Raw genomic sequence first — 26,623 nt, 5'->3', positions numbered from 1 at the left:
CTCCTTCTACTTCTACTGCTTCTTCTTCTCTACCCTCCAGACTTCACCTTCTCCTTCTCCATCTTCTGCCTCTTCTTCTTCACCCTCCAGACTTCACGTTCTGCTTCTCCTTCTTCTGCTTCTTCTTTTTCGCCCTCCAGACTTCACCTTCTCCTTCTCCTTCTTCTGCTTCTTCTTCACTCTCCAGACTTCACCTTCTCCTTCTCCTTCTTCTGCTTCTTCTTCTTCACCATCCAGGCTTCACCTTCTCCTTCTCCTTCTCCTGCTTCTTCTTCTTCAGCCTCCAGACTTCACCTTCTCCTTCTCCATCTTCTGCTTCTTCTTCTTCACCCTCTGTGCTTCATCTTCTCCTTCACCTTCTCCTGCTTCTTCTTCACCCTCCAGACTTCACCTTCTCCTTTTCCTTCTTCTGCTACTTCTTCTTTACACTCCGGACTTCACCATCTCCTTCTCCTTCTTCTGCTTCTCCTTCGTCACCCTCCAGAGTTCACCTTCTCCTTCTACTTCTTCTGCTTCTTCTTATTCACCCTCCAGACTTCACCTTCTCGTTCTTCTCCTTCTTCTTCTTCACCCTCCAGACTTCACCTTCTCCTTCTCCATCGTCTGCTTCTTCTTCTTCACCCTTCAGACTTCTCCTTCTCCTTCTCCTTCTTCTGCTTCTTCTTCTACACCCTCCACACTTCACGGTCTTCTTCTCCTTCCTCTGCTTCTTCTTCATCACCCTCCAGACTTCACATTCTCCTTCTCCTTCTTCTGCTTCTTCTTCTTCACCCTCCAGACTTCACCTTCTCCTTCTTCTGCGTCTTCTTCTTCACCCTCCAGACTTCACCTTCTCCTTCTCCTTCTCCTGCTTCTTCTTCTTCACCCTCCAGACTTCAACTTCAACTTCTCCTTCTTCTGATTCTTTTCCTTCACCCTCCAGACTTCACCTTCTCCTTCTTCTGCTTCTTCTTCTTCACCCTCCAGACTTCATCTTCTCCTTCGTCTGCTTCTTATTCTTCACCCTCCAGACTACACCTTCACCTTCTCCATCTTCTGCTTCTTGTTCTTCACCCTTCAGACTTCACCTTCTCCTTCTCCTTCTTCTGCTTCTTCTTCTTCACCCACCAGACTTCACTTTCTGCTTCTCCTTCTTCTGCTTCTTCTTCTTCACCCTCCAGACTTCATCTTCTCATTCTCCTTCTTCTGCTTCTTCTTGTCCACCCTCCAGACGTCACCTTCTCCTTCTCCTTCTTCTGCTTCTTCTTCACCCACCAGACTTCACCTTCTGCTTCTCCTTCGTCTGCTTCTTCTTCTTCACCCTCCAGACTTCAACTTCTCCTTCTTCTGCTTCTTCTTCACCCTCCAGTCTTCACCTGCTCCTTCTCCTTCTTCTGCTTCTTCTTCGCCCTCCAGACTTCACCTTCTCCTTCTGCTTCTTCTGCTTCTTCATCTTCGCCCTCCAAACTTCACCTTCTCCTTCTCCTTCTTCTGCTTCTTCTTCTTCACCCTCCAGACTTCACTTTATCCTGCTCCTTCATTTGCTTCTTCTTCTTCACCCTCCAGACAGCAACTTCTCCTTCTGCTTCTTCTGCTTCTTATTCTTCACCCTCCAGATTTCACCTTCTCCTTCTCCTTCTTCTGCCTCTTCTTCACCCACCAGACTTCACCTTCTCCTTCTCCTTCTTCTGCTTCTTCTTCTTCACCCACCAGACTTCACTTTCTGCTTCTCCTTCTGCTGCTACTTCTTCTTCACCCTCCAGACATCACCTTCTCCTTCTTCTGCTTCTTCTTCTTCACCCTCCAGACTTCACCTTCACCTTCTCCATCTTCTGCTTCTTCTTCTTCACCCTTCAGACTTCACCTTCTCCTTCTCCTTCTTCTGCTTCTTCTTTTTCACCCTCCAGACTGCACCTTCTCCTTCTCCACCTTCTGCTTCTTCTTCTTCACCCTCCAGACTTCACCTTCTCCTACTCCTTCTTCTGCTTCTTCTTCTGCACCCTCCAGACTTCACCATCTCTTTCTCCTTCTGCTGCTTCTTCTTCTTCACCCTCCAGACTTCACCTTCTCCTTCTCCTTCTTCTGCTTCTTCTTCTGCACCCTCCAGACTTCACCTTCTCCTTCTCCTACTTCTGCTTCTTCTTCTTCACCATCCAGACTTCACTTTCTCCTTCTCCTTCCTCTGCTTCTTCTTCTTCACCATCCAGACTTCATATTCTCCTTCTCCTTCTTCTGCTTCTTCTTCTTCACCCTCAGGGGGATGGGAACCTAGGTAGTGGAAAAGAGGGAAGTCATATGAAGTCAGAAATAGATGGTAGAAAGGTGAGAAGCAATAAGCAAAGGAGAGAAACACAAAGGACCAAACTAATTCATAATGAGAGTGTGAAAAAAGCAAGCCTGAAGGCTTTGTATCTTAATGCTAGAAGCATTAGGAACAAGGTGGATGAATTAGTTGTGGAAATAGAGGTAAACAAGTATGATTTGATTGGGATTACAGAAACGTGGCTGCAGGGTGGGCAAGGCTGGGAACTTAACATCCAGGGATATACAATATTTAGGAAGGATCGGCAAAAAGGTAGGGGAGGTGGGGTAGCATTGCTGGTAAAGGAGGGGATTAATGCAATGGAAAGGAAGGATATTAACTCGGATGAAACGGAATCTGTATGGGTAGAAATGAGAAATAGCAAGGGGAGGAAAACGTTAGTGGGTGTGATATATAGGCCTCCAAATAGTAATATGGAGGTGAGGGAAGGCATAAAAAGGGAAATTAGAGAAACGTGCGATAAGAGCACAGCTGTCATCATGGGTGACTTTAATTTACATATTGATTGGACTACCCAAATTCGTAAAAATTCTGAGGAGGAATTCCTGGAATGTTTTCGGGACGGTTATCTGGACCAATATGTCGAGGAGCCGACTCGAGATCAGGCCATGTTAGACTGGGTATTGTGCAATGAGAAGGGACTTATCAGCAATCTTCTTGTACGAGGCCCCTTGGGTCAGAGCGATCATAATATGATCGAGCTCTCAGTCGAGATGGAGAGTGAGGAAATTGAATCAGAGACTAAGGTCCAGAACTTAAATAAAGGGAATTACGAGGGTATGAGACGGGAATTGGGTAAGATTGATTGGGTGGTGTTTCTGGGGGGATTGACAGTGGAGAGACAATGGCAAGCATTCAAAGATAGAATGGAAGAATTCCAGAACATGTTTATACCGGTTTGGCATAAAAATAAACCTAAAAAGGTGACTCAACCGTGGATAACGAGGGAAATTAGGGACAGCATAAAATAAAAAAAAAGGGCATATCAACTGGCAAAAAAAAGCACCAGACCGGAAGATTGGGGGCAGTACAAGATACAGCAAAAGAGGACAAAGGGATTAATCAGGAAGGGGAAAATAGAATACGAAAGTAAACTTGCAGCAAACATAAAGACAGACTGCAAAAGCTTTTATCGGTATATCAGGAGGAAAAGACTGGTAAAATCCCAAGTCGGTCCCTTGCAGTCCGATTCGGGAGAATATATAATGGAGAATAAGGAAATGGCAGACCAATTAAACTCATACTTTGGTTCTGTATTCACAAAGGAGGACACAAATAACCTCCCAGGAATATCGGCAAACATAGGGACTAATGAGAGGGAGGAGCTGACAGAAATTAGTATCTCTAGGGATATGGTGTTGGGTAAGTTGAGGGGACTGAAGGCCGACAAATCCCCGGGGCCTGATAAACTGCATCCTAGGGTACTTAAGGAGGTGGCCCTGGAGATAGCAGATGCTCTAAGGATCATCTTCCGGAACTCCATTGACTCGGGAACAGTACCCGTGGATTGGAGGGTAGCTAATGTTACCCCAATATTTAAAAAGGGGGGTAGAGAGAAAGCAGGGAATTATAGACCAGTAAGCCTTACATCGGTTGTGGGCAAAATGCTAGAGTCCATTATTAAGGATAAAATAGCGGAGCACTTGACAAATGGGGAAAGGATCGGACAGAGTCAACATGGATTTACAAAGGGTAAATCGTGTTTGACTAATCTGCTGGAATTTTTTGAGGAAGTAACTGGTAAAATAGATGGGGGAGAGCCAGTGGATGTGGTGTACCTTGACTTCCAGAAAGCCTTCGATAAGGTTCCACACAAAAGATTATCATGCAAAATTAAGGCTCATGGGATTGGGGGCAAAGTATTAACGTGGATAGAGAACTGGCTGGCGGATAGAAAACAGAGAGTTGGAATAAACGGCTCGTTTTCGGAGTGCCGCAAGGATCTGTCCTGGGACCCCAGCTGTTCACAATATATATAAATGATCTGGATCAGGGAATTGGATGCAATATTTCCAAATTCGCTGACGACACTAAACTAGGAGGAGGGGTGGGCTCTGATGAGGATGTCAGGAGGCTACAGTGCGATTTGGACAGGTTGGGGGAATGGGCAGATACGTGGCAGATGCACTATAATGTGGATAAATGCGAGGTTATCCACTTTGGGGGTAAAAACAGGAGGGTAGATTATTATCTAAATGGCAATAGATTGGGAGATGGGGAAGTGCAGAGGGACCTGGGTGTTCTTGTGCACCAGTCACTGAAGGAGAGCATGCAGGTGCAACAGGCGATCAAGAAGGCAAATGGTATGTTGGCCTTCATATCAAGGGGGTTCGAGTATAGGAATAGGGATACCTTACTACAGCTGTACAAGGTGCTGGTGAGACCGCATCTGGAGTATTGTGTACAGTTTTGGTCGCCCCATCTGCGGAAGGATGTTCTTGCCATGGAGGGAGTGCAACGGCGATTCACCAGGCTGATACCTGGAATGGCGGGAATGACCTACGAAGAGAGATTAAATAGTTTGGGCTTGTACTCACTGGAGTTTAGAAGATTGAGAGGGGATCTCATCGAAACATATAAAATTATGGCAGGCCTGGACAGGCTGAATTCAGAGAGAATGTTTCCAATGGCCGGGGAGCACAGAACCAGGGGCCACAGTCTAAAAATAGCGGGCAAATCATTTAAAACAGAGATGAGGAAGAATTTCTTCACTCAAAGAGTGGTGAGCCTGTGGAATTCCCTGCCACAGAGGGCTGTGAAGGCTAATTCAATAAATATTTTCAAGAGAGAATTGGATATATTTCTGAAGGCTAAGGGGATTAAGGGTTACGGAGAAAAGGCGGGGACGGGGTACTGAACTGGTAAGATCAGCTATGATCTCAGACGAAGATCAGCCATGATCTCATTGAATGGCGGAGCAGGCTCGAAGGGCCGAATGGCCTACTCCTGTTCCTATCTCTATGTTTCACTCTATGTTTCAAGACTTCAACTTCAACTTCTCCTTCTTCTGATTCTACTTCTTCACCCTCCAGACTTCATCTTCTCCTTCTACTTCTACTGCTTCTTCTTCTCTACCCTCCAGACTTCACCTTCTCCTTCTCCATCTTCTGCTTCTTCTTCTTCACCCTCCAGACTTCACGTTCTGCTTCTCCTTCTTCGGCTTCTTCTTCTTCACCCTCCAGACTTCACCTTCTCCTTCTCCTTCTTCTGCATCTTCTTCACTCTCCAGACTTCAACTTCTCCTTCTCCTTCTTCTGCTTCTTCTTCTTCACCATCCAGGCTTCACCTTCTCCTTCTCATTCTCCTGCCTCTTCTTCTTCATCCTCCAGACTTCACCTTCTCCTTCTCCATCTTCTGCTTCTTCTTCTTCACCCTCTGGGCTTCATCTTCTCCTTCTCCTTCTCCTTCTTCTTCTTCACCCTCCAGACTTCACCTTCTCCTTTTCCTTCTTCTGCTTCTTCTTCTTCACCCTGCGGACTTCACCTTCTCCTTCTCCTTCTTCTGCTTCTCCTTCTTCACCCTCCAGAGTTCACCTTCTCCTTCTACTTCTTCTGCTTCTTCTTATTCACCCTCCAGACTTCACCTTCTCCTTCTTCTGCTTCTTCTTCTTCACCCTCCAGACTTCACCTTCTCCTTCTCCCTCTTGTGCTTCTTCTTCTTCTTCACCCTCCAGAACTCACCTTCTCCTTCTCCATCGTCTGCTTCTTCTTCTTCACCCCCCAGACTTCACCTTCTCCTTCTCCTTCTTCTGCTTCTTCTTCTTCACCGTTCAGACTTCACCTTCTCCTTCCCCTTCTTCTGCTTCTTCTTCTACGCCCTCCACACTTCACGGTCTTCTTCTCCTTCCTCTGCTTCTTCTTCTTCACCCTCCAGACTTCACATTCTCCTTCTCCTTCTTCTGCTTCTTCTTCTTCACCCTCCCGACTTCACCTTCTCCTTCTCCTTCTTCTGCTTCTTCTTCTTCACCCTCCAGACTTCACATTTTCCTTCTCCTTCTTCTGCTTCTTCTTCTTCACCCTCCAGACTTCACCTTCTCCTTCTCCTTCTTCTGCTTCTTCTTCTTCACCTTCCAGACTTCACCTTCTCCTTCTCCTTCTCCTGCTTCTTCTTCTTCACCCTCCAGACTTCAACTTCAACTTCTCCTTCTTCTGATTCTTCTTCTTCACCCTCCAGACTTCACCTTCTCCTTCTCCTTCTTCTGCTTTTTCTTCTTCACCCACCAGACTTCACTTTCTGTTTCTCCTTCTGCTGCTACTTGTTCTTCACCCTCCAGACTTCACCTTCTCCTTCTTCTGCTTCTTCTTCTTCACCCTCCAGACTTCATCTTCTCCTTCGTCTGCTTCTTATTCTTCACCCTCCAGACTACACCTTCACCTTCTCCATCTTCTGCTTCTTCTTCTTCACCCTTCAGACTTCACCTTCTCCTTCTCCTTCTTCTGCTTCTTCTTTTTCACCCTCCAGACCTCACCTTCTCCTTCTCCACCTTCTGCTTCTTCTTCTTCACCCTCCAGAATTCACCTGCTCCTACTCCTTCTTCTGCTTCTTCTTCTGCACCCTCCAGACTTCACCATCTCTTTCTCCTTCTGCTGCTTCTTCTTCACCCTCCAGACTTCACCTTCTCCTTCTGCTTCTTCTGCTTCTTCTTCGACACCTTCCAGACTTCACCTTCTCCTTCTCCTACTTCTGCTTCTTCTTCTTCACCATCCAGACTTCACCTTCTCCTTTTCCTTCTTCTGCTTCTTCTTCTTCACCATCCAGACTTCATCTTCTCCTTCTCCTTCTTCTGATTCTACTTCTTCACCCTCCAGACTTCATCTTCTCCTTCTACTTCTACTGCTTCTTCTTCTCTACCCTCCAGACTTCACCTTCTCCTTCTCCATCTTCTGCTTCTTCTTCTTCACCCTCCAGACTTCACGTTCTGCTTCTCCTTCTTCTGCTTCTTCTTCTTCACCCTCCAGACTTCACCTTCTCCTTCTCCTTCTTCTGCTTCTTCTTCACTCTCCAGACTTCACCTTCTCCTTCTCCTTCTTCTGCTTCTTCTTCTTCACCAACCAGGCTTCACCTTCTCCTTCTCCTTCTCCTGCTTCTTCTTCTTCATCCTCCAGACTTCACCTTCTCCTTCTTCTGCTTCTTCTTCTTCACCCTCCAGATTTCACCTTCTCCTTCTCCCCCTTGTGCTTCTTCTTCTTCTTCACCCTCCAGAATACACCTTCTCCTTCTCCATCGTCTGCTTCTTCTTCTTCACCCTCCAGACTTAACCTTCTCCTTCTCCTTCTTCTGCTTCTTCTTCTTCACCCTTCAGACTTCACCTTCTCCTTCTCCTTCTTCTGCTTCTTCTTCTACACCCTCCAGACTTCACGGTCTTCTTCTCCTTCCTCTGCTTCTTCTTCTTCACCCTCCAGACTTCACATTCTCCTTCTCCTTCTTCTGCTTCTTCTTCTTCACCCTCCAGACTTCACCTTCTCCTTCTCCTTCTTCTGCTTCTTCTTCTTCACCCTTCAGACTTCACCTTCACCTTCTCCTTCTTCTGCTTCTTCTTCTAAACCCTCCAGACATCACTTTCTTCTTCTCCTTCTTCTGCTTCTTCTTCTTCACCCTCCAGACTTCACATTCTCCTTCTCCTTTTTCTGCTTCTTCTTCTTCACACTCCAGACTTCACCTTCTACTTCTCCTTCTTCTGCTTTTTCTTCTTCACCCTCCATACTTCACCTTCTCCTTCTCCTTCTCCTGCTTCTTCTTTTTACCCTCCAGACTTCAACTTCAACTTCTCCCTCTTCTGATTCTTCTTCTTCACCCTCCAGACTTCACCTTCTCCTTTTCCTTCTTCTGCTTCTTCTTCTTCACACTCCAGACTTCACCTTCTCCTTCTCCTTCTTCTGCTTCTTCTTCTTCCCCCTCCAGATTTCACCTTCTCCTTCTCCTTCTTCTGCCTCTTCTTCACCCACCACACTTCTCTTTCTGCTTCTCCTTCTGCTACTTCTTCTTCACCCGCCAGACTTCACCTTCTCCTTCTTCTGCTTCTTCATCTTCACCCTCCAGACTTCACCTTCTCCTTCGTCTGCTTCTTCTTCCTCACCCTCCAGACTTCACCTTCACCTTCTCCATCTTCTGCTTCTTCTTCTTCACCCTTCAGACTTCAACTTCTCCTTCTCCTTCTTCTGCTTCTTCTTTTTCACCCTCCAGACTTCACCTTCTCCTTCTCCACCTTCTGCTTCTTCTTCTTCACCCTCCAGACTTCTCCTTCTCCTACTCCTTCTTCTGCTTCTTCTTCTGCACCCTCCAGACTTCACCATCTCTTTCTCCTCCTGCTGCTTCTTCTTCTTCACCCTCCAGACTTCACCTTCTCCTTCTCCTTCTGCTTCTTCTTCTACACTTTCCAGACTTCACCTTCTCCTTCTCCTACTTCTGCTTCTTCTTGTTCACCATCCAGACTTCACCTTCTCCTTCTCCTTCTTCTGCTTCTTCTTCTTCACCATCCAGACTTCATCTTCTCCTTCTCCTTCTTCTGCTTCTTCTTCTTCACCCTCCAGACTTCAACTTCAACTTCTCATTCTTCTGATTCTACTTCTTCACCCTCCAGACTTCATCTTCTCCTTCTACTTCTACTGCTTCTTCTTCTCTACCCTCCAGACTTCACCTTCTCCTTCTCCATCTTCTGCCTCTTCTTCTTCACCCTCCAGACTTCACGTTCTGCTTCTCCTTCTTCTGCTTCTTCTTTTTCGCCCTCCAGACTTCACCTTCTCCTTCTCCTTCTTCTGCTTCTTCTTCACTCTCCAGATTTCACCTTCTCCTTCTCCTTCTTCTGCTTCTTCTTCTTCACCATCCAGGCTTCACCTTCTCCTTCTCCTTCTCCTGCTTCTTCTTCTTCATCCTCCAGACTTCACCTTCTCCTTCTCCATCTTCTGCTTCTTCTTCTTCACCCTCTGTGCTTCACCTTCTCCTTCTCCTTCTCCTGCTTCTTCTTCACCCTCCAGACTTCACCTTCTCCTTTTCCTTCTTCTGCTTCTTCTTCTTTACACTCCGGACTTCACCATCTCCTTCTCCTTCTTCTGCTTCTCCTTCGTCACCCTCCAGAGTTCACCTTCTCCTTCTACTTCTTCTGCTTCTTCTTATTCACCCTCCAGACTTCACCTTCTCCTTCTACATCGTCTGCTTCTTCTTCTTCACCCTTCAGACTTCTCCTTCTCCTTCTCCTTCTTCTGCTTCTTCTTCTACACCCTCCACACTTCACGGTCTTCTTCTCCTTCCTCTGCTTCTTCTTCTTCACCCTCCAGACTTCACATTCTCCTTCTCCTTCTTCTGCTTCTTCTTCTCCACCCTCCAGACTTCACCTTCTCCTTCTTCTGCGTCTTCTTCTTCACCCTCCAGACTTCACCTTCTCCTTCTCCTTCTCCTGCTTCTTCTTCTTCACCCTCCAGACTTCAACTTCAACTTCTCCTTCTTCTGATTCTTTTTCTTCACCCTCCAGACTTCATCTTCTCCTTCTCCTTCTTCTGCTTCTTCTTCTTCACCCTCCAGACTTCCCCTTCTCCTTCTCCTTCTTCTGCTTCTTCTTCTTCCCCCTCCAGATTTCACCTTCTCCTTCTCGTTCTTCTGCCTCTTCTTCACCCACCAGACTTCACCTTCTCCTTCTCCTTCTTCTGCTTCTTCTTCTTCACCCACCAGACTTCACTTTCTGCTTCTCCTTCTGCTGCTTCTTCTTCTTCACCCTCCAGACTTCACCTTCTCCTTCTTCTGCTTCTTCTTCTTCACCCTCCAGACTTCACCTTCTCCTTCGTCTGCTTCTTTTTCTTCACCCTCCAGACTTCACCTTCTCCTTCTCCATCTTCTGCTTCTCCTTCTTCACCCTTCAGACTTCACCTTCTCCTTCTCCTTGTTCTGCTTCTTCTTTTTCACCCTCCAGACTTCACCTTCTCCTTCTCCAACTTCTGCTTCTTCTTCTTCACCCTCCAGACTTCACCTTCTCCTACTCCTTCTTCTGCTTCTTCTTCTGCACCCTTCAGAATTCACCATCTCTTTCTCCTTCTGATGCTCCTTCTTCTTCACCCTCCAGACTTCACCTTCTCCTTCTCCTTCTGCTGCTTCTTCTTCGACACCCTCCAGACTTCACCTTCTCGTTCTCCTACTTCTGCTTCTTCTTCTTCACCATCCAGACTTCACCTTCTCCTTCTCCTTCTTCTGCTTCTTCTTCTTCACCCTCCAGACTTCATCTTCTCCTTCTCCTTCTACTGCTTCTTCTTCTCTACCCTCCAGACTTCACCTTCTCCTTCTCCATCTTCTGCTTCATCTTCTTCACCCTCCAGACTTCACTTTCTGCTTCTCCTTCTTTTGCTTCTTCTTCTTCACCCTCCAGACTTCATCTTCTCATTCTCCTTCTTCTGCTTCTTCTTGTTCACCCTCCAGACTTCAACTTCTCCTTCTTCTGCTCCTTCTTCACCCTCCAGTCTTCACCTGCTCCTTCTCCTTCTTCTGCTTCTTCTTCACCCTCCAGACTTCACCTTCTCCTTCTCCTTCTTCTGCTTCTTCTTCTTCACCCTCCAAACTTCACCTTCTCCTTCTCCTTCTTCTGCTTCTTCTTCTTCACCCTCCAGACTTCACTTTCTCCTGCTCCTTCATTTGCTTCTTCTTCCTCACCCTCCAGACAGCAACTTCTCCTTCTGCTTCTTCTGCTTCTTATTCTTCACCCTCCAGACTTCACCTTCTCCTTCTTCTGCTTCTTCTTCCTCACCCTCCAGACTTCATCTTCTCCTTCTCCTCCATCTGCTTCTTCTTATTCACCCTCCAGACTTCACCTTCTCCTTCTTCTGCTTCTTCTTCTTCACCCTGCAGACTTCACCTTCTCCTTCTCCTTCTTCTTCTGCTTCATCTTCTTCACTCTCCAGACTTCCACTTCAACGTCTGCTTCTTCTGATTCTTCTTCTTCAGCCTCCAGACTTCACCATTTTCTTCTGCTTCTTCAGCTTCTTCTTCTTCACCCTCCAGACTTCACCTTCTCCTTCTTCTGCTTCTTCTTCCTCACCCTCCAGAATTCATCTTCTCCTTCTCCTCCATCTGCTTCTTCTTCTTCACCATCCAGTCTTCACCTTCTCCTTCTCCTTCTTCTGCTTCTTCTGCTTCACCCTCCAGACTTCACTTTCTCCTGCTCCTTCATTTGCTTCTTCTTCTTCACCCTCCAGACAGCAACTTCTCCTTCTGCTTCTTCTGCTTCTTATTCTTCACCCTCCAGACTTCACCTTCTCCTTCTTCTGCTTCTTCTTCCTCACCCTCCAGACTTCATCTTCTCCTTCTCCTCCATCTGCTTCTTCTTCTTCACCCTCCAGACTTCACCTTCTCCTTCTCCTTCCCCTGCTTCTTCTTCTTCACCCTCCAGACTTCAACTTCAACTTCTCCTTCTTTTGATTCTTCTTCTTCACCCTCCAGACTTCACCTCCTTTTCCTTCTTCTGCTTCTTCTTCTTCACACTCCAGACTTCACCTTCTCCTTCTCCTTCTTCTGCTTCTTCTTCTTCCCCCTCCAGATTTCACCTTCTCCTTCTCCTTCTTCCGCCTCTTCTTCACCCACCAGACTTCACCTTCTCCTTCTCCTTCTTCTGCTTCTTCTTCTTCACCCACCAGACTTCACTTTCTGCTTCTCCTTCTGCTGCTAATTCTTCTTCACCCTCCAGACTTCACCTTCTCCTTCTTCTGCTTCTTCATCTTCACCCTCCAGACTTCACCTTCTCCTTCGTCTGCTTCTTCTTCTTCACCCTCCAGACTTCACCTTCACCTTCTCCATCTTCTGCTTCTTCTTCACCCTTCAGACTTCACCTTCTCCTTCTCCTTCTTCTGCTTCTTCTTTTTCACCCTCCAGACTTCACCTTCACCTTCTCCATCTTCTGCTTCTTCTTCACCCTTCAGACTTCACCTTCTCCTTCTCCTTCTTCTGCTTCTTCTTTTTCACCCTCCAGACTTCACCTTCTCCTTCTCCACCTTCTGCTTCTTCTTCTTCACCCTCCAGACTTCTCCTTCTCCTACTCCTTCTTCTGCTTCTTCTTCTGCACCCTCCAGACTTCACCATCTCTTTCTCCTTCTGCTGCTTCTTCTTCTTCACCCTCCAGACTTCACCTTCTCCTTCTCCTTCTTCTGCTTCTTCTTCTACACCTTCCAGACTTCACCTTCTCCTTCTCCTACTTCTGCTTCTTCCTCTTCACCATCCAGACTTCACCTTCTCCTTCTCCTTCTTCTGCTTCTTCTTCTTCACCATCCAGACTTCATCTTCTCCTTCTCCTTCTTCTGCTTCTTCTTCTTCACCCTCCAGACTTCAACTTCAACTTCTCCTTCTTCTGATTCTACTTCTTCACCCTCCAGACTTCATCTTCTCCTTCTACTTCTACTGCTTCTTCTTCTCTACCCTCCAGACTTCACCTTCTCCTTCTCCATCTTCTGCTTCTTCTTCTTCACCCTCCAGACTTCACGTTCTGCTTCTCCTTCTTCTGCTTCTTCTTCTTCACCCTCCAGACTTCACCTTCTCCTTCTCCTTCTTCTGCTTCTTCTTCACTCTCCAGACTTCACCTTCTCCTTCTCCTTCTTCTGCTTCTTCTTCTTCACCAACCAGGCTTCACCTCCTCCTTCTCCTTCTCCTGCTTCTTCTTCATCCTCCAGACTTCACCTTCTCCTTCTCCATCTTCTGCTTCTTCTTCTTCACCCTCCAGAATTCACCTTCTTCTTCTCCATCGTCTGCTTCTTCTTCTTCACCCTCCAGACTTCACCTTCTCCTTCTCCTTCTTCTGCTTCTTCTTCACCCTTCAGACTTCTCCTTCTCCTTCTCCTTCTTCTGCTTCTTCTTCTACACCCTCCAGACTTTGCGGTCTTCTTCTCCTTCCTCTGCTTCTTCTTCTTCACCCTCCAGACTTCACATTCTCCTTCTCCTTCTTCTGCTTCTTCTTCTTCACCCTCCAGACTTCACCTTCTCCTTCTGATGCTTCTTCTTCTTCACCCTCCAGACTTCACCTTCTCCTTCTCCTTCTGCTGCTTCTTCTTCTACACCCTCCAGACTTCACCATCTCGTTCTCCTACTTCTGCTTCTTCTTCTTCTTCACCATCCAGACTTCACCTTCTCCTTCTCCTTTTTCTGCTTCTTCTTCTTCACCCTCCAGACTTCATCTTCTCCTTCTCCTTCTACTGCTTCTTCTTCTCTACCCTCCAGACTCCACCTTCTCCTTCTCCATCTTCTGCTTCATCTTCTTCGCCCTCCAGACTTCACTTTCTGCTTCTCCTTCTTCTGCTTCTTCTTCTTCACCCTCCAGACTTCATCTTCTCATTCTCCTTCTTCCGCTTCTTCTTGTTCACCCTCCAGACGTCACCTTCTCCTTCTCCTTCTTCTGATTCTTCTTCTTCACCCACCAGACTTCACCTTCTGCTTCTCCTTCTTCTGCTTCTTCTTCTTCACCCTCCAGACTTCAACTTCTCCTTCTTCTGCTTCTTCTTCACCCTCCAGTCTTCACCTGCTCCTTCTCCTTCTTCTGCTTCTTCTTCACCCTCCAGCCTTCACCTTCTCCTTCTCCTTCTTCTGCTTCTTGTTCTTCACCCTCCAAACTTCACCTTCTCCTTCTCCTTCTTCTGCTTCTTCTTCTTCACCCTCCAGATTTCACCTTCTCCTTCTCGTTCTTCTGCCTCTTCTTCACCCACCAGACTTCACCTTCTCCTTCTCCTTCTTCTGCTTCTTCTTCTTCACCCACCAGACTTCACTTTCTGCTTCTCCTTCTGCTGCTTCTTCTTCTTCACCCTCCAGACTTCACCTTCTCCTTCTTCTGCTTCTTCTTCTTCACCCTCCAGACTTCACCTTCTCCTTCGTCTGCTTCTTTTTCTTCACCCTCCAGACTTCACCTTCTCCTTCTCCATCTTCTGCTTCTCCTTCTTCACCCTTCAGACTTCACCTTCTCCTTCTCCTTGTTCTGCTTATTCTTTTTCACCCTCCAGACTTCACCTTCTCCTTCTCCAACTTCTGCTTCTTCTTCTTCACCCTCCAGACTTCACCTTCTCCTACTCCTTCTTCTGCTTCTTCTTCTGCACCCTTCAGAATTCACCATCTCTTTCTCCTTCTGATGCTCCTTCTTCTTCACCCTCCAGACTTCACCTTCTCCTTCTCCTTCTGCTGCTTCTTCTTCGACACCCTCCAGACTTCACCTTCTCGTTCTCCTACTTCTGCTTCTTCTTCTTCACCATCCAGACTTCACCTTCTCCTTCTCCTTCTTCTGCTTCTTCTTCTTCACCCTCCAGACTTCATCTTCTCCTTCTCCTTCTACTGCTTCTTCTTCTCTACCCTCCAGACTTCACCTTCTCCTTCTCCATCTTCTGCTTCATCTTCTTCACCCTCCAGACTTCACTTTCTGCTTCTCCTTCTTTTGCTTCTTCTTCTTCACCCTCCAGACTTCATCTTCTCATTCTCCTTCTTCTGCTTCTTCTTGTTCACCCTCCAGACTTCAACTTCTCCTTCTTCTGCTCCTTCTTCACCCTCCAGTCTTCACCTGCTCCTTCTCCTTCTTCTGCTTCTTCTTCACCCTCCAGACTTCACCTTCTCCTTCTCCTTCTTCTGCTTCTTCTTCTTCACCCTCCAAACTTCACCTTCTCCTTCTCCTTCTTCTGCTTCTTCTTCTTCACCCTCCAGACTTCACTTTCTCCTGCTCCTTCATTTGCTTCTTCTTCCTCACCCTCCAGACAGCAACTTCTCCTTCTGCTTCTTCTGCTTCTTATTCTTCACCCTCCAGACTTCACCTTCTCCTTCTTCTGCTTCTTCTTCCTCACCCTCCAGACTTCATCTTCTCCTTCTCCTCCATCTGCTTCTTCTTATTCACCCTCCAGACTTCACCTTCTCCTTCTTCTGCTTCTTCTTCTTCACCCTGCAGACTTCACCTTCTCCTTCTCCTTCTTCTTCTGCTTCATCTTCTTCACTCTCCAGACTTCCACTTCAATGTCTGCTTCTTCTGATTCTTCTTCTTCAGCCTCCAGACTTCACCATTTTCTTCTGCTTCTTCAGCTTCTTCTTCTTCACCATCCAGACTTCACCTTCTCCTTCTCCTTTTTCTGCTTCTTCTTCTTCACCCTCCAGACTTCATCTTCTCCTTCTCCTTCTACTGCTTCTTCTTCTCTACCCTCCAGACTCCACCTTCTCCTTCTCCATCTTCTGCTTCATCTTCTTCGCCCTCCAGACTTCACTTTCTGCTTCTCCTTCTTCTGCTTCTTCTTCTTCACCCTCCAGACTTCATCTTCTCATTCTCCTTCTTCCGCTTCTTCTTGTTCACCCTCCAGACGTCACCTTCTCCTTCTCCTTCTTCTGATTCTTCTTCTTCACCCACCAGACTTCACCTTCTGCATCTCCTTCTTCTGCTTCTTCTTCTTCACCCTCCAGACTTCAACTTCTCCTTCTTCTGCTTCTTCTTCACCCTCCAGTCTTCACCTGCTCCTTCTCCTTCTTCTGCTTCTTCTTCACCCTCCAGCCTTCACCTTCTCCTTCTCCTTCTTCTGCTTCTTGTTCTTCACCCTCCAAACTTCACCTTCTCCTTCTCCTTCTTCTGCTTCTTCTTCTTCACCCTCCAGATTTCACCTTCTCCTTCTCGTTCTTCTGCCTCTTCTTCACCCACCAGACTTCACCTTCTCCTTCTCCTTCTTCTGCTTCTTCTTCTTCACCCACCAGACTTCACTTTCTGCTTCTCCTTCTGCTGCTTCTTCTTCTTCACCCTCCAGACTTCACCTTCTCCTTCTTCTGCTTCTTCTTCTTCACCCTCCAGACTTCACCTTCTCCTTCGTCTGCTTCTTTTTCTTCACCCTCCAGACTTCACCTTCTCCTTCTCCATCTTCTGCTTCTCCTTCTTCACCCTTCAGACTTCACCTTCTCCTTCTCCTTGTTCTGCTTCTTCTTTTTCACCCTCCAGACTTCACCTTCTCCTTCTCCAACTTCTGCTTCTTCTTCTTCACCCTCCAGACTTCACCTTCTCCTACTCCTTCTTCTGCTTCTTCTTCTGCACCCTTCAGAATTCACCATCTCTTTCTCCTTCTGATGCTCCTTCTTCTTCACCCTCCAGACTTCACCTTCTCCTTCTCCTTCTGCTGCTTCTTCTTCGACACCCTCCAGACTTCACCTTCTCGTTCTCCTACTTCTGCTTCTTCTTCTTCACCATCCAGACTTCACCTTCTCCTTCTCCTTCTTCTGCTTCTTCTTCTTCACCCTCCAGACTTCATCTTCTCCTTCTCCTTCTACTGCTTCTTCTTCTCTACCCTCCAGACTTCACCTTCTCCTTCTCCATCTTCTGCTTCATCTTCTTCACCCTCCAGACTTCACTTTCTGCTTCTCCTTCTTTTGCTTCTTCTTCTTCACCCTCCAGACTTCATCTTCTCATTCTCCTTCTTCTGCTTCTTCTTGTTCACCCTCCAGACTTCAACTTCTCCTTCTTCTGCTCCTTCTTCACCCTCCAGTCTTCACCTGCTCCTTCTCCTTCTTCTGCTTCTTCTTCACCCTCCAGACTTCACCTTCTCCTTCTCCTTCTTCTGCTTCTTCTTCTTCACCCTCCAAACTTCACCTTCTCCTTCTCCTTCTTCTGCTTCTTCTTCTTCACCCTCCAGACTTCACTTTCTCCTGCTCCTTCATTTGCTTCTTCTTCCTCACCCTCCAGACAGCAACTTCTCCTTCTGCTTCTTCTGCTTCTTATTCTTCACCCTCCAGACTTCACCTTCTCCTTCTTCTGCTTCTTCTTCCTCACCCTCCAGACTTCATCTTCTCCTTCTCCTCCATCTGCTTCTTCTTATTCACCCTCCAGACTTCACCTTCTCCTTCTTCTGCTTCTTCTTCTTCACCCTGCAGACTTCACCTTTTCCTTCTCCTTCTTCTTCTGCTTCATCTTCTTCACTCTCCAGACTTCCACTTCAATGTCTGCTTCTTCTGATTCTTCTTCTTCACCCTCCAGACTTCACCTTCTCCTTCTTCTGCTTCTTCTTCCTCACCCTCCAGAATTCATCTTCTCCTTCTCCTCCATCTGCTTCTTCTTCTTCACCCTCCAGTCTTCACCTTCTCCTTCTCCTTCTTCTGCTTCTTCTGCTTCACCCTCCAGACTTCACTTTCTCCTGCTCCTTCATTTGCTTCTTCTTCTTCACCCTCCAGACAGCAACTTCTCCTTCTGCTTCTTCTGCTTCTTATTCTTCACCCTCCAGACTTCACCTTCTCCTTCTTCTGCTTCTTCTTCCTCACCCTCCAGACTTCATCTTCTCCTTCTCCTCCATCTGCTTCTTCTTCTTCACCCTCCAGACTTCACCTTCTCCTTCTCCTTCCCCTGCTTCTTCTTCTTCACCCTCCAGACTTCAACTTCAACTTCTCCTTCTTCTGATTCTTCTTCTTCACCCTCCAGACTTCACCTCCTTTTCCTTCTTCTGCTTCTTCTTCTTCACACTCCAGACTTCACCTTCTCCTTCTCCTTCTTCTGCTTCTTCTTCTTCCCCCTCCAGATTTCACCTTCTCCTTCTCCTTCTTCCGCCTCTTCTTCACCCAGCAGACTTCACCTTCTCCTTCTCCTTCTTCTGCTTCTTCTTCTTCACCCACCAGACTTCACTTTCTGCTTCTCCTTCTGCTGCTAATTCTTCTTCACCCTCCAGACTTCACCTTCTCCTTCTTCTGCTTCTTCATCTTCACCCTCCAGACTTCACCTTCTCCTTCGTCTGCTTCTTCTTCTTCACCCTCCAGACTTCACCTTCACCTTCTCCATCTTCTGCTTCTTCTTCACCCTTCAGACTTCACCTTCTCCTTCTCCTTCTTCTGCTTCTTCTTTTTCACCCTCCAGACTTCACCTTCACCTTCTCCATCTTCTGCTTCTTCTTCACCCTTCAGACTTCACCTTCTCCTTCTCCTTCTTCTGCTTCTTCTTTTTCACCCTCCAGACTTCACCTTCTCCTTCTCCACCTTCTGCTTCTTCTTCTTCACCCTCCAGACTTCTCCTTCTCCTACTCCTTCTTCTGCTTCTTCTTCTGCACCCTCCAGACTTCACCATCTCTTTCTCCTTCTGCTGCTTCTTCTTCTTCACCCTCCAGACTTCACCTTCTCCTTCTCCTTCTTCTGCTTCTTCTTCTACACCTTCCAGACTTCACCTTCTCCTTCTCCTACTTCTGCTTCTTCTTCTTCACCATCCAGACTTCACCTTCTCCTTCTCCTTCTTCTGCTTCTTCTTCTTCACCATCCAGACTTCATCTTCTCCTTCTCCTTCTTCTGCTTCTTCTTCTTCACCCTCCAGACTTCAACTTCAACTTCTCCTTCTTCTGATTCTACTTCTTCACCCTCCAGACTTCATCTTCTCCTTCTACTTCTACTGCTTCTTCTTCTCTACCCTCCAGACTTCACCTTCTCCTTCTCCATCTTCTGCTTCTTCTTCTTCACCCTCCAGACTTCACGTTCTGCTTCTCCTTCTTCTGCTTCTTCTTCTTCACCCTCCAGACTTCACCTTCTCCTTCTCCTTCTTCTGCTTCTTCTTCACTCTCCAGACTTCACCTTCTCCTTCTCCTTCTTCTGCTTCTTCTTCTTCACCAACCAGGCTTCACCTCCTCCTTCTCCTTCTCCTGCTTCTTCTTCATCCTCCAGACTTCACCTTCTCCTTCTCCATCTTCTGCTTCTTCTTCTTCACCCTCCAGAATTCACCTTCTTCTTCTCCATCGTCTGCTTCTTCTTCTTCACCCTCCAGACTTCACCTTCTCCTTCTCCTTCTTCTGCTTCTTCTTCACCCTTCAGACTTCTCCTTCTCCTTCTCCTTCTTCTGCTTCTTCTTCTACACCCTCCAGACTTCGCGGTCTTCTTCTCCTTCCTCTGCTTCTTCTTCTTCACCCTCCAGACTTCACATTCTCCTTCTCCTTCTTCTGCTTCTTCTTCTTCACCCTCCAGACTTCACCTTCTCCTTCTGATGCTTCTTCTTCTTCACCCTCCAGACTCCACCTTCTCCTTCTCCTTCTGCTGCTTCTTCTTCTACACCCTCCAGACTTCACCTTCTCGTTCTCCTACTTCTGCTTCTTCTTCTTCTTCACCATCCAGACTTCACCTTCTCCTTCTCCTTTTTCTGCTTCTTCTTCTTCACCCTCCAGACTTCATCTTCTCCTTCTCCTTCTACTGCTTCTTCTTCTCTACCCTCCAGACTCCACCTTCTCCTTCTCCATCTTCTGCTTCATCTTCTTCGCCCTCCAGACTTCACTTTCTGCTTCTCCTTCTTCTGCTTCTTCTTCTTCACCCTCCAGACTTCATCTTCTCATTCTCCTTCTTCCGCTTCTTCTTGTTCACCCTCCAGACGTCACCTTCTCCTTCTCCTTCTTCTGATTCTTCTTCTTCACCCACCAGACTTCACCTTCTGCTTCTCCTTCTTCTGCTTCTTCTTCTTCACCCTCCAGACTTCAACTTCTCCTTCTTCTGCTTCTTCTTCACACTCCAGTCTTCACCTGCTCCTTCTCCTTCTTCTGCTTCTTCTTCACCCTCCAGCCTTCACCTTCTCCTTCTCCTTCTTCTGCTTCTTGTTCTTCACCCTCCAAACTTCACCTTCTCCTTCTCCTTCTTCTGCTTCTTCTTCTTCACCCTCCAGACTTCACTTTCTCCTGCTCCTTCATTTGCTTCTTCTTCTTCACCCTCCAGACAGCAACTTCTCGTTCTGCTTCTTCTGCTTCTTATTCTTCACCCTCCAGACTTCACCTTCTCCTTCTTCTGCTTCTTCTTCCTCACCCTCCAGACTTCATCTTCTCCTCCATCTGCTTCTTCTTCTTCACCCTCCAGACTTCACCTTCTCCTTCTCCTTCTTCTGCTTCTTCTTCTTCACCCTGCAGACTTCACCTTCTCCTTCTCCTTCTTCTGCTTCATCTTCTTCACTCTCCAGACTTCACCTTCTCCTTCTTCTGCTACTTCTTCTTCACCCTCCAGACTTCACCTTCTCCTTCTCCTTCTTCTGCTTATTCTTCTTCACCCTCCATACTTCCACTTCAACGTCTGCTTCTTCTGATTCTTCTTCTTCACCCTCCAGACTTTACCATTTTCTTCTGCTTCTTCAGCTTCTTCTTCTTCACCCTCCAGTCTTCACCTTCTCCTTCTCCTTCTTCTGCTTCTTCTGCTTCACCCTTCAGACTTCACCTTCTCTTGCTCCTTCATTTGCTTCTTCTTCTTCACCCTCCAGACAGCAACTTCTCCTTCTGCTTCTTCTGCTTCTTATTCTTCACCCTCCAGACTTCACCTTCTCCTTCTTCTGCTTCTTCTTCCTCACCCTCCAGACTTCATCTTCTCCTTCTACTCCATCTGCTTCTTCTTCTTCACCCTCCAGACTTAACCTTCTCCTTCTCCTTCTTCTGCTTCTTCTTCTTCACCCTGCAGACTTCACCTGCTCCTTCTCCTTCTTCTGCTTCATCTTCTTCACTCTCCAGACTTCACCTTCTCCTTCTTCTGCTTCTTCTTCTTCAGCCTCCAGACTTCACCTTCTCCTTCTCCTTCTTCTGCTTATTCTTCTTCACCCTCCATACTTCCACTTCAACGTCTGCTTCTTCAGATTCTTCTTCTTCACTCTCCAGACTTCAGCATTTTCTTCTGCTTCTTCAGCTTCTTCTTCTTCACCCTCCAGACTTCACCTTCTCCTTCTTCTGCTTCTTCTTCCTCACCCTCCAGACTTCATCTTCTCCTTCTCCTCCATCTGCTTCTTCTTCTTCACCCTCCAGTCTTCACCTTCTCCTTCTCCTTCTTCTGCTTCTTCTTCTTCACCCTTCAGACTTCACCTTCTCCTTCTCCTTCTTCGGCTTCTTCTTTTTCACCCACCAGACTTCACCTTCTCCTTCTCCATCTTCTGCGTCTTCTTCTTCACACTCCAGACTTCACCTTCTCCTACTACTTCTTCTGCTTCTTCTTCTGCACCCTCCAGTCTTCACCTTCTCATTCTCCTTCTGCTGCTGCTTCTTCTTCACCCTCTAGGCTTCACCTTCTCCTTCTCCTTCTTCTGCTTCTTCTTCTACACCCTCCAGACTTAAACTTCTCCTTCTTCTTCTTTTTCTTCACCCTCCAGACTTCACATTCTCCGTCTTCTTCTTCTGCTTCTTCTTCTTCACCCTCCAGACATCACCTTCCCTTTCTCCTTCTTCTGCTTCTTCTTCTTCTCCCCCAGACTTCATCTTCTCATTCTGCTTCTTCTGCTTCTTCTTGTTCACCCTCCAGACTTCTCCTTCTCCTTCTCCTTCTTCTGCTTCTTCTTCTTCACCCTCCAGACTTCACCTTCTCCTTCTTCTGCTTCTACTTTTCACCCTCCAGACTTCACCTGCTCCTTCCCCTTCTTCTGCTTCTTCTTCACCCTCCAGACTTCACCATCTCCTTCTCCTTCTTCTGCTACTTCTTCTTCACCCTCCAGACTTCACCTTCTCCTTCTCCTTCTTCTGCTTCTTCTTCTTCACCCTCCAGACTTCACTTTCTCCTGCTCCTTCATTTGCTTCTTCTTCTTCACCCTCCAGACAGCAACTTCTCGTTCTGCTTCTTCTGCTTCTTATTCTTCACCCTCCAGACATCACCTTCTCCTTCTTCTGCTTCTTCTTCCTCACCCTCCAGACTTCATCTTCTCCTCCATCTGCTTCTTCTTCTTCACCCTCCAGACTTCACCTTCTCCTTCTCCTTCTTCTGCTTCTTCTTCTTCACCCTGCAGACTTCACCTTCTCCTTCTCCTTCTTCTGCTTCATCTTCTTCACTCTCCAGACTTCACCTTCTCCTTCTTCTGCTACTTCTTCTTCACCCTCCAGACTTCACCTTCTCCTTCTCCTTCTTCTGCTTATTCTTCTTCACCCTCCATACTTCCACTTCAACGTCTGCTTCTTCTGATTCTTCTTCTTCACCCTCCAGACTTTACCATTTCCTTCTGCTTCTTCAGCTTCTTCTTCTTCACCCTCCAGTCTTCACCTTCTCCTTCTCCTTCTTCTGCTTCTTCTGCTTCACCCTTCAGACTTCACCTTCTCTTGCTCCTTCATTTGCTTCTTCTTCTTCACCCTCCAGACAGCAACTTCTCCTTCTGCTTCTTCTGCTTCTTATTCTTCACCCTCCAGACTTCACCTTCTCCTTCTTCTGCTTCTTCTTCCTCACCCTCCAGACTTCATCTTCTCCTTCTACTCCATCAGCTTCTTCTTCTTCACCCTCCAGACTTCACCTTCTCCTTCTCCTTCTTCTGCTTCTTCTTCTTCACCCTGCAGACTTCACCTGCTCCTTCTCCTTCTTCTGCTTCATCTTCTTCACTCTCCAGACTTCACCTTCTCCTTCTTCTGCTTCTTCTTCTTCAGCCTCCAGACTTCACCTTCTCCTTCTCCTTCTTCTGCTTATTCTTCTTCACCCTCCATACTTCCACTTCAACGTCTGCTTCTTCAGATTCTTCTTCTTCACCCTCCAGACTTCAGCATTTTCTTCTGCTTCTTCAGCTTCTTCTTCTTCACCCTCCAGACTTCACCTTCTCCTTCTTCTGCTTCTTCTTCCTCACCCTCCAGACTTCATCTTCTCCTTCTCCTCCATCTGCTTCTTCTTCTTCACCCTCCAGTCTTCACCTTCTCCTTCTCCTTCTTCTGCTTCTTCTTCTTCACCCTTCAGACTTCACCTTCTCCTTCTCCTTCTTCGGCTTCTTCTTTTTCACCCACCAGACTTCACCTTCTCCTTCTCCATCTTCTGCGTCTTCTTCTTCACACTCCAGACTTCACCTTCTCCTACTACTTCTTCTGCTTCTTCTTCTGCACCCTCCAGTCTTCACCTTCTCATTCTCCTTCTGCTGCTGCTTCTTCTTCACCCTCTAGGCTTCACCTTCTCCTTCTCCTTCTTCTGCTTCTTCTTCTACACCCTCCAGACTTAAACTTCTCCTTCTTCTTCTTTTTCTTCACCCTCCAGACTTCACATTCTCCGTCTTCTTCTTCTGCTTCTTCTTCTTCACCCTCCAGACATCACCTTCCCTTTCTCCTTCTTCTGCTTCTTCTTCTTCTCCCCCCAGACTTCATCTTCTCATTCTGCTTCTTCTGCTTCTTCTTGTTCACCCTCCAGACTTCTCCTTCTCCTTCTCCTTCTTCTGCTTCTTCTTCTTCACCCTCCAGACTTCACCTTCTCCTTCTTCTGCTTCTACTTTTCACCCTCCAGACTTCACCTGCTCCTTCCCCTTCTTCTGCTTCTTCTTCACCCTCCAGACTTCACCATCTCCTTCTCCTTCTTCTGCTACTTCTTCTTCACCCTCCAGACTTCACCTTCTCCTTCTCCTTCTTCTGCTTCTTCTTCTTCACCCTCCAGACTTCACTTTCTCCTGCTCCTTCATTTGCTTCTTCTTCTTCACCCTCCAGACAGCAACTTCTCGTTCTGCTTCTTCTGCTTCTTATTCTTCACCCTCCAGACTTCACCTTCTCCTTCTTCTGCTTCTTCTTCCTCACCCTCCAGACTTCATCTTCTCCTCCATCTGCTTCTTCTTCTTCACCCTCCAGACTTCACCTTCTCCTTCTCCTTCTTCTGCTTCTTCTTCTTCACCCTGCAGACTTCACCTTCTCCTTCTCCTTCTTCTGCTTCATCTTCTTCACTCTCCAGACTTCACCTTCTCCTTCTTCTGCTACTTCTTCTTCACCCTCCAGACTTCACCTTCTCCTTCTCCTTCTTCTGCTTATTCTTCTTCACCCTCCATACTTCCACTTCAACGTCTGCTTCTTCTGATTCTTCTTCTTCACCCTCCAGACTTTACCATTTTCTTCTGCTTCTTCAGCTTCTTCTTCTTCACCCTCCAGTCTTCACCTTCTCCTTCTCCTTCTTCTGCTTCTTCTGCTTCACCCTCCAGACTTCACCTTCTCCTGCTCCTTCATTTGCTTCTTCTTCTTCACCCTCCAGACAGCAACTTCTCCTTCTGCTTCTTCTGCTTCTTATTCTTCACCCTCCAGACTTCACCTTCTCCTTCTTCTGCTTCTTCTTCCTCACCCTCCAGACTTCATCTTCTCCTTCTACTCCATCTGCTTCTTCTTCTTCACCCTCCATCTTCACCTTCTCCTTCTCCTTCTTCTGCTTCTTCTTCACCCTGCAGACTTCACCTGCTCCTTCTCCTTCTTCTGCTTCATCTTCTTCACTCTCCAGACTTCACCTTCTCCTTCTTCTGCTTCTTCTTCTTCAGCCTCCAGACTTCACCTTCTCCTTCTCCTTCTTCTGCTTATTCTTCTTCACCCTCCATACTTCCACTTCAACGTCTGCTTCTTCAGATTCTTCTTCTTCACCCTCCAGACTTCAGCATTTTCTTCTGCTTCTTCAGCTTCTTCTTCTTCACCCTCCAGACTTCACCTTCTCCTTCTTCTGCTTCTTCTTCCTCACCCTCCAGACTTCATCTTCTCCTTCTCCTCCATCTGCTTCTTCTTCTTCACCCTCCAGTCTTCACCTTCTCCTTCTCCTTCTTCTGCTTCTTCTTCTTCACCCTTCAGACTTCACCTTCTCCTTCTCCTTCTTCGGCTTCTTCTTTTTCACCCACCAGACTTCACCTTCTCCTTCTCCATCTTCTGCGTCTTCTTCTTCACACTCCAGACTTCACCTTCTCCTACTACTTCTTCTGCTTCTTCTTCTGCACCCTCCAGTCTTCACCTTCTCATTCTCCTTCTGCTGCTGCTTCTTCTTCACCCTCTAGGCTTCACCTTCTCCTTCTCCTTCTTCTGCTTCTTCTTCTACACCCTCCAGACTTAAACTTCTCCTTCTTCTTCTTTTTCTTCACCCTCCAGACTTCACATTCTCCGTCTTCTTCTTCTGCTTCTTCTTCTTCACCCTCCAGACATCACCTTCCCTTTCTCCTTCTTCTGCTTCTTCTTCTTCTCCCCCCAGACTTCATCTTCTCATTCTGCTTCTTCTGCTTCTTCTTGTTCACCCTCCAGACTTCTCCTTCTCCTTCTCCTTCTTCTGCTTCTTCTTCTTCACCATCCAGACTTCACCTTCTCCTTCTTCTGCTTCTACTTTTCACCCTCCAGACTTCACCTGCTCCTTCCCCTTCTTCTGCTTCTTCTTCACCCTCCAGACTTCACCATCTCCTTCTCCTTCTTCTGCTACTTCTTCTTCACCCTCCAGACTTCACCTTCTCCTTCTCCTTCTTCTGCTTCTTCTTCTTCACCCTTCAGACTTCACCTTCTCCTTCTCCTTCTTCTGCCTCGTCTTCTTCACCCTCCAGACTTCACCTTCTCCTTCTTCTGCTTCTTCATCTTCACACTCCAGACTTCACCTTCCACCTCTGCTTATTCTGCTTCTTCTTCACCCTCCAGACTTCAACTTCTCCTTTTCCTTCTTCTGCTTCTTCTTCTTCACCCTCCGGACTTCAGCTTCTCCTTCTCCTTCTTCTGCTTCTCCTTCATCACCCTCCAGACTTCACCTTCTCCTTCTCCTTCTGCTTCTTCTTATTCACCCTCCAGACTTCACCTTCTCCTTCTTCTGCTTCTTCTTCTTCACCCTCCAGACTTCACCTTCTCATTCTCCCTCTTGTGCTTCTTCTTCTTCTTCACCCTCCAGACTTCACCTTCTCCTTCTCCATCATCTGCTTCTTCTTCTTCACCCTCCAGACTTCACCTTCTCCTTCTCCTTCTTCTGCTTCTTCTTCTTCACCCTTCAGACTTCACTTTCTCCTTCTCCTTCTTCTGCTTCTTCTTCTACACCCTCCAGACTTCACGTTCTTCTTCTCCTTCTCCTGCTTCTTCTTCTTCACCCTCCAGACTTCACATTCTCCTTCTCCTTCTTCATCACCCTCCAGACTTCACCTTCTCCTTCTCCTTCTTCTGCTTCTTCTTCTTCACCCTCCAGACTTCACCTTCTCCTTCTCCTTCTTCTGCTTAATCTTCTTCACCCTCCATACTTCCACTTCAACGTCTGCTTCTTCTGATTCTTCTTCTTCACCCTCCAGACTTCACCATTTTCTTCTGCTTCTTCACCTTCTTCTTCTTCACCCTCCAGACTTCACCTTCTCCTTCTTCTGCTTCTTCTTCCTCACCCTCCAGACTTCATCTTCTCCTTCTCCTCCATCTGCTTCTTCTTCTTCACCCTCCAGTCTTCACCTTCTCCTTCTCCTTCTTCTGCATCTTCTTCTTCACCCTCCAGACTTCACCTCCTCCTTCTCCTTCTTCTGCTTCTTCTTTTTCTCCCTCCAGACTTCACCTTCTCCTTCTCCTTCTTCTGCTTCTTCTTGTTCACCCTCCAGATGTCACCTTCTCCTTCTCCTTCTTCTGCTTCTTCTTCTTCTCCCACCAGACTTCTCCTCCTGCTTCTCCTTCTTCTGCTTCTTCTTCACCCTCCAGACTTCAACTTCTCCTTCTTCTGCTTCTTCTTCACCCTCCAGTCTTCACC

This window comes from Somniosus microcephalus, chromosome 33 (genome assembly GCF_052327205.1).
Source record: "Somniosus microcephalus isolate GS21.2 chromosome 33, FLI_Smic_1.0, whole genome shotgun sequence".
NCBI lineage: Eukaryota > Metazoa > Chordata > Chondrichthyes > Squaliformes > Somniosidae > Somniosus > Somniosus microcephalus.
Note: the sequence above shows the minus strand (reverse complement) of the source record.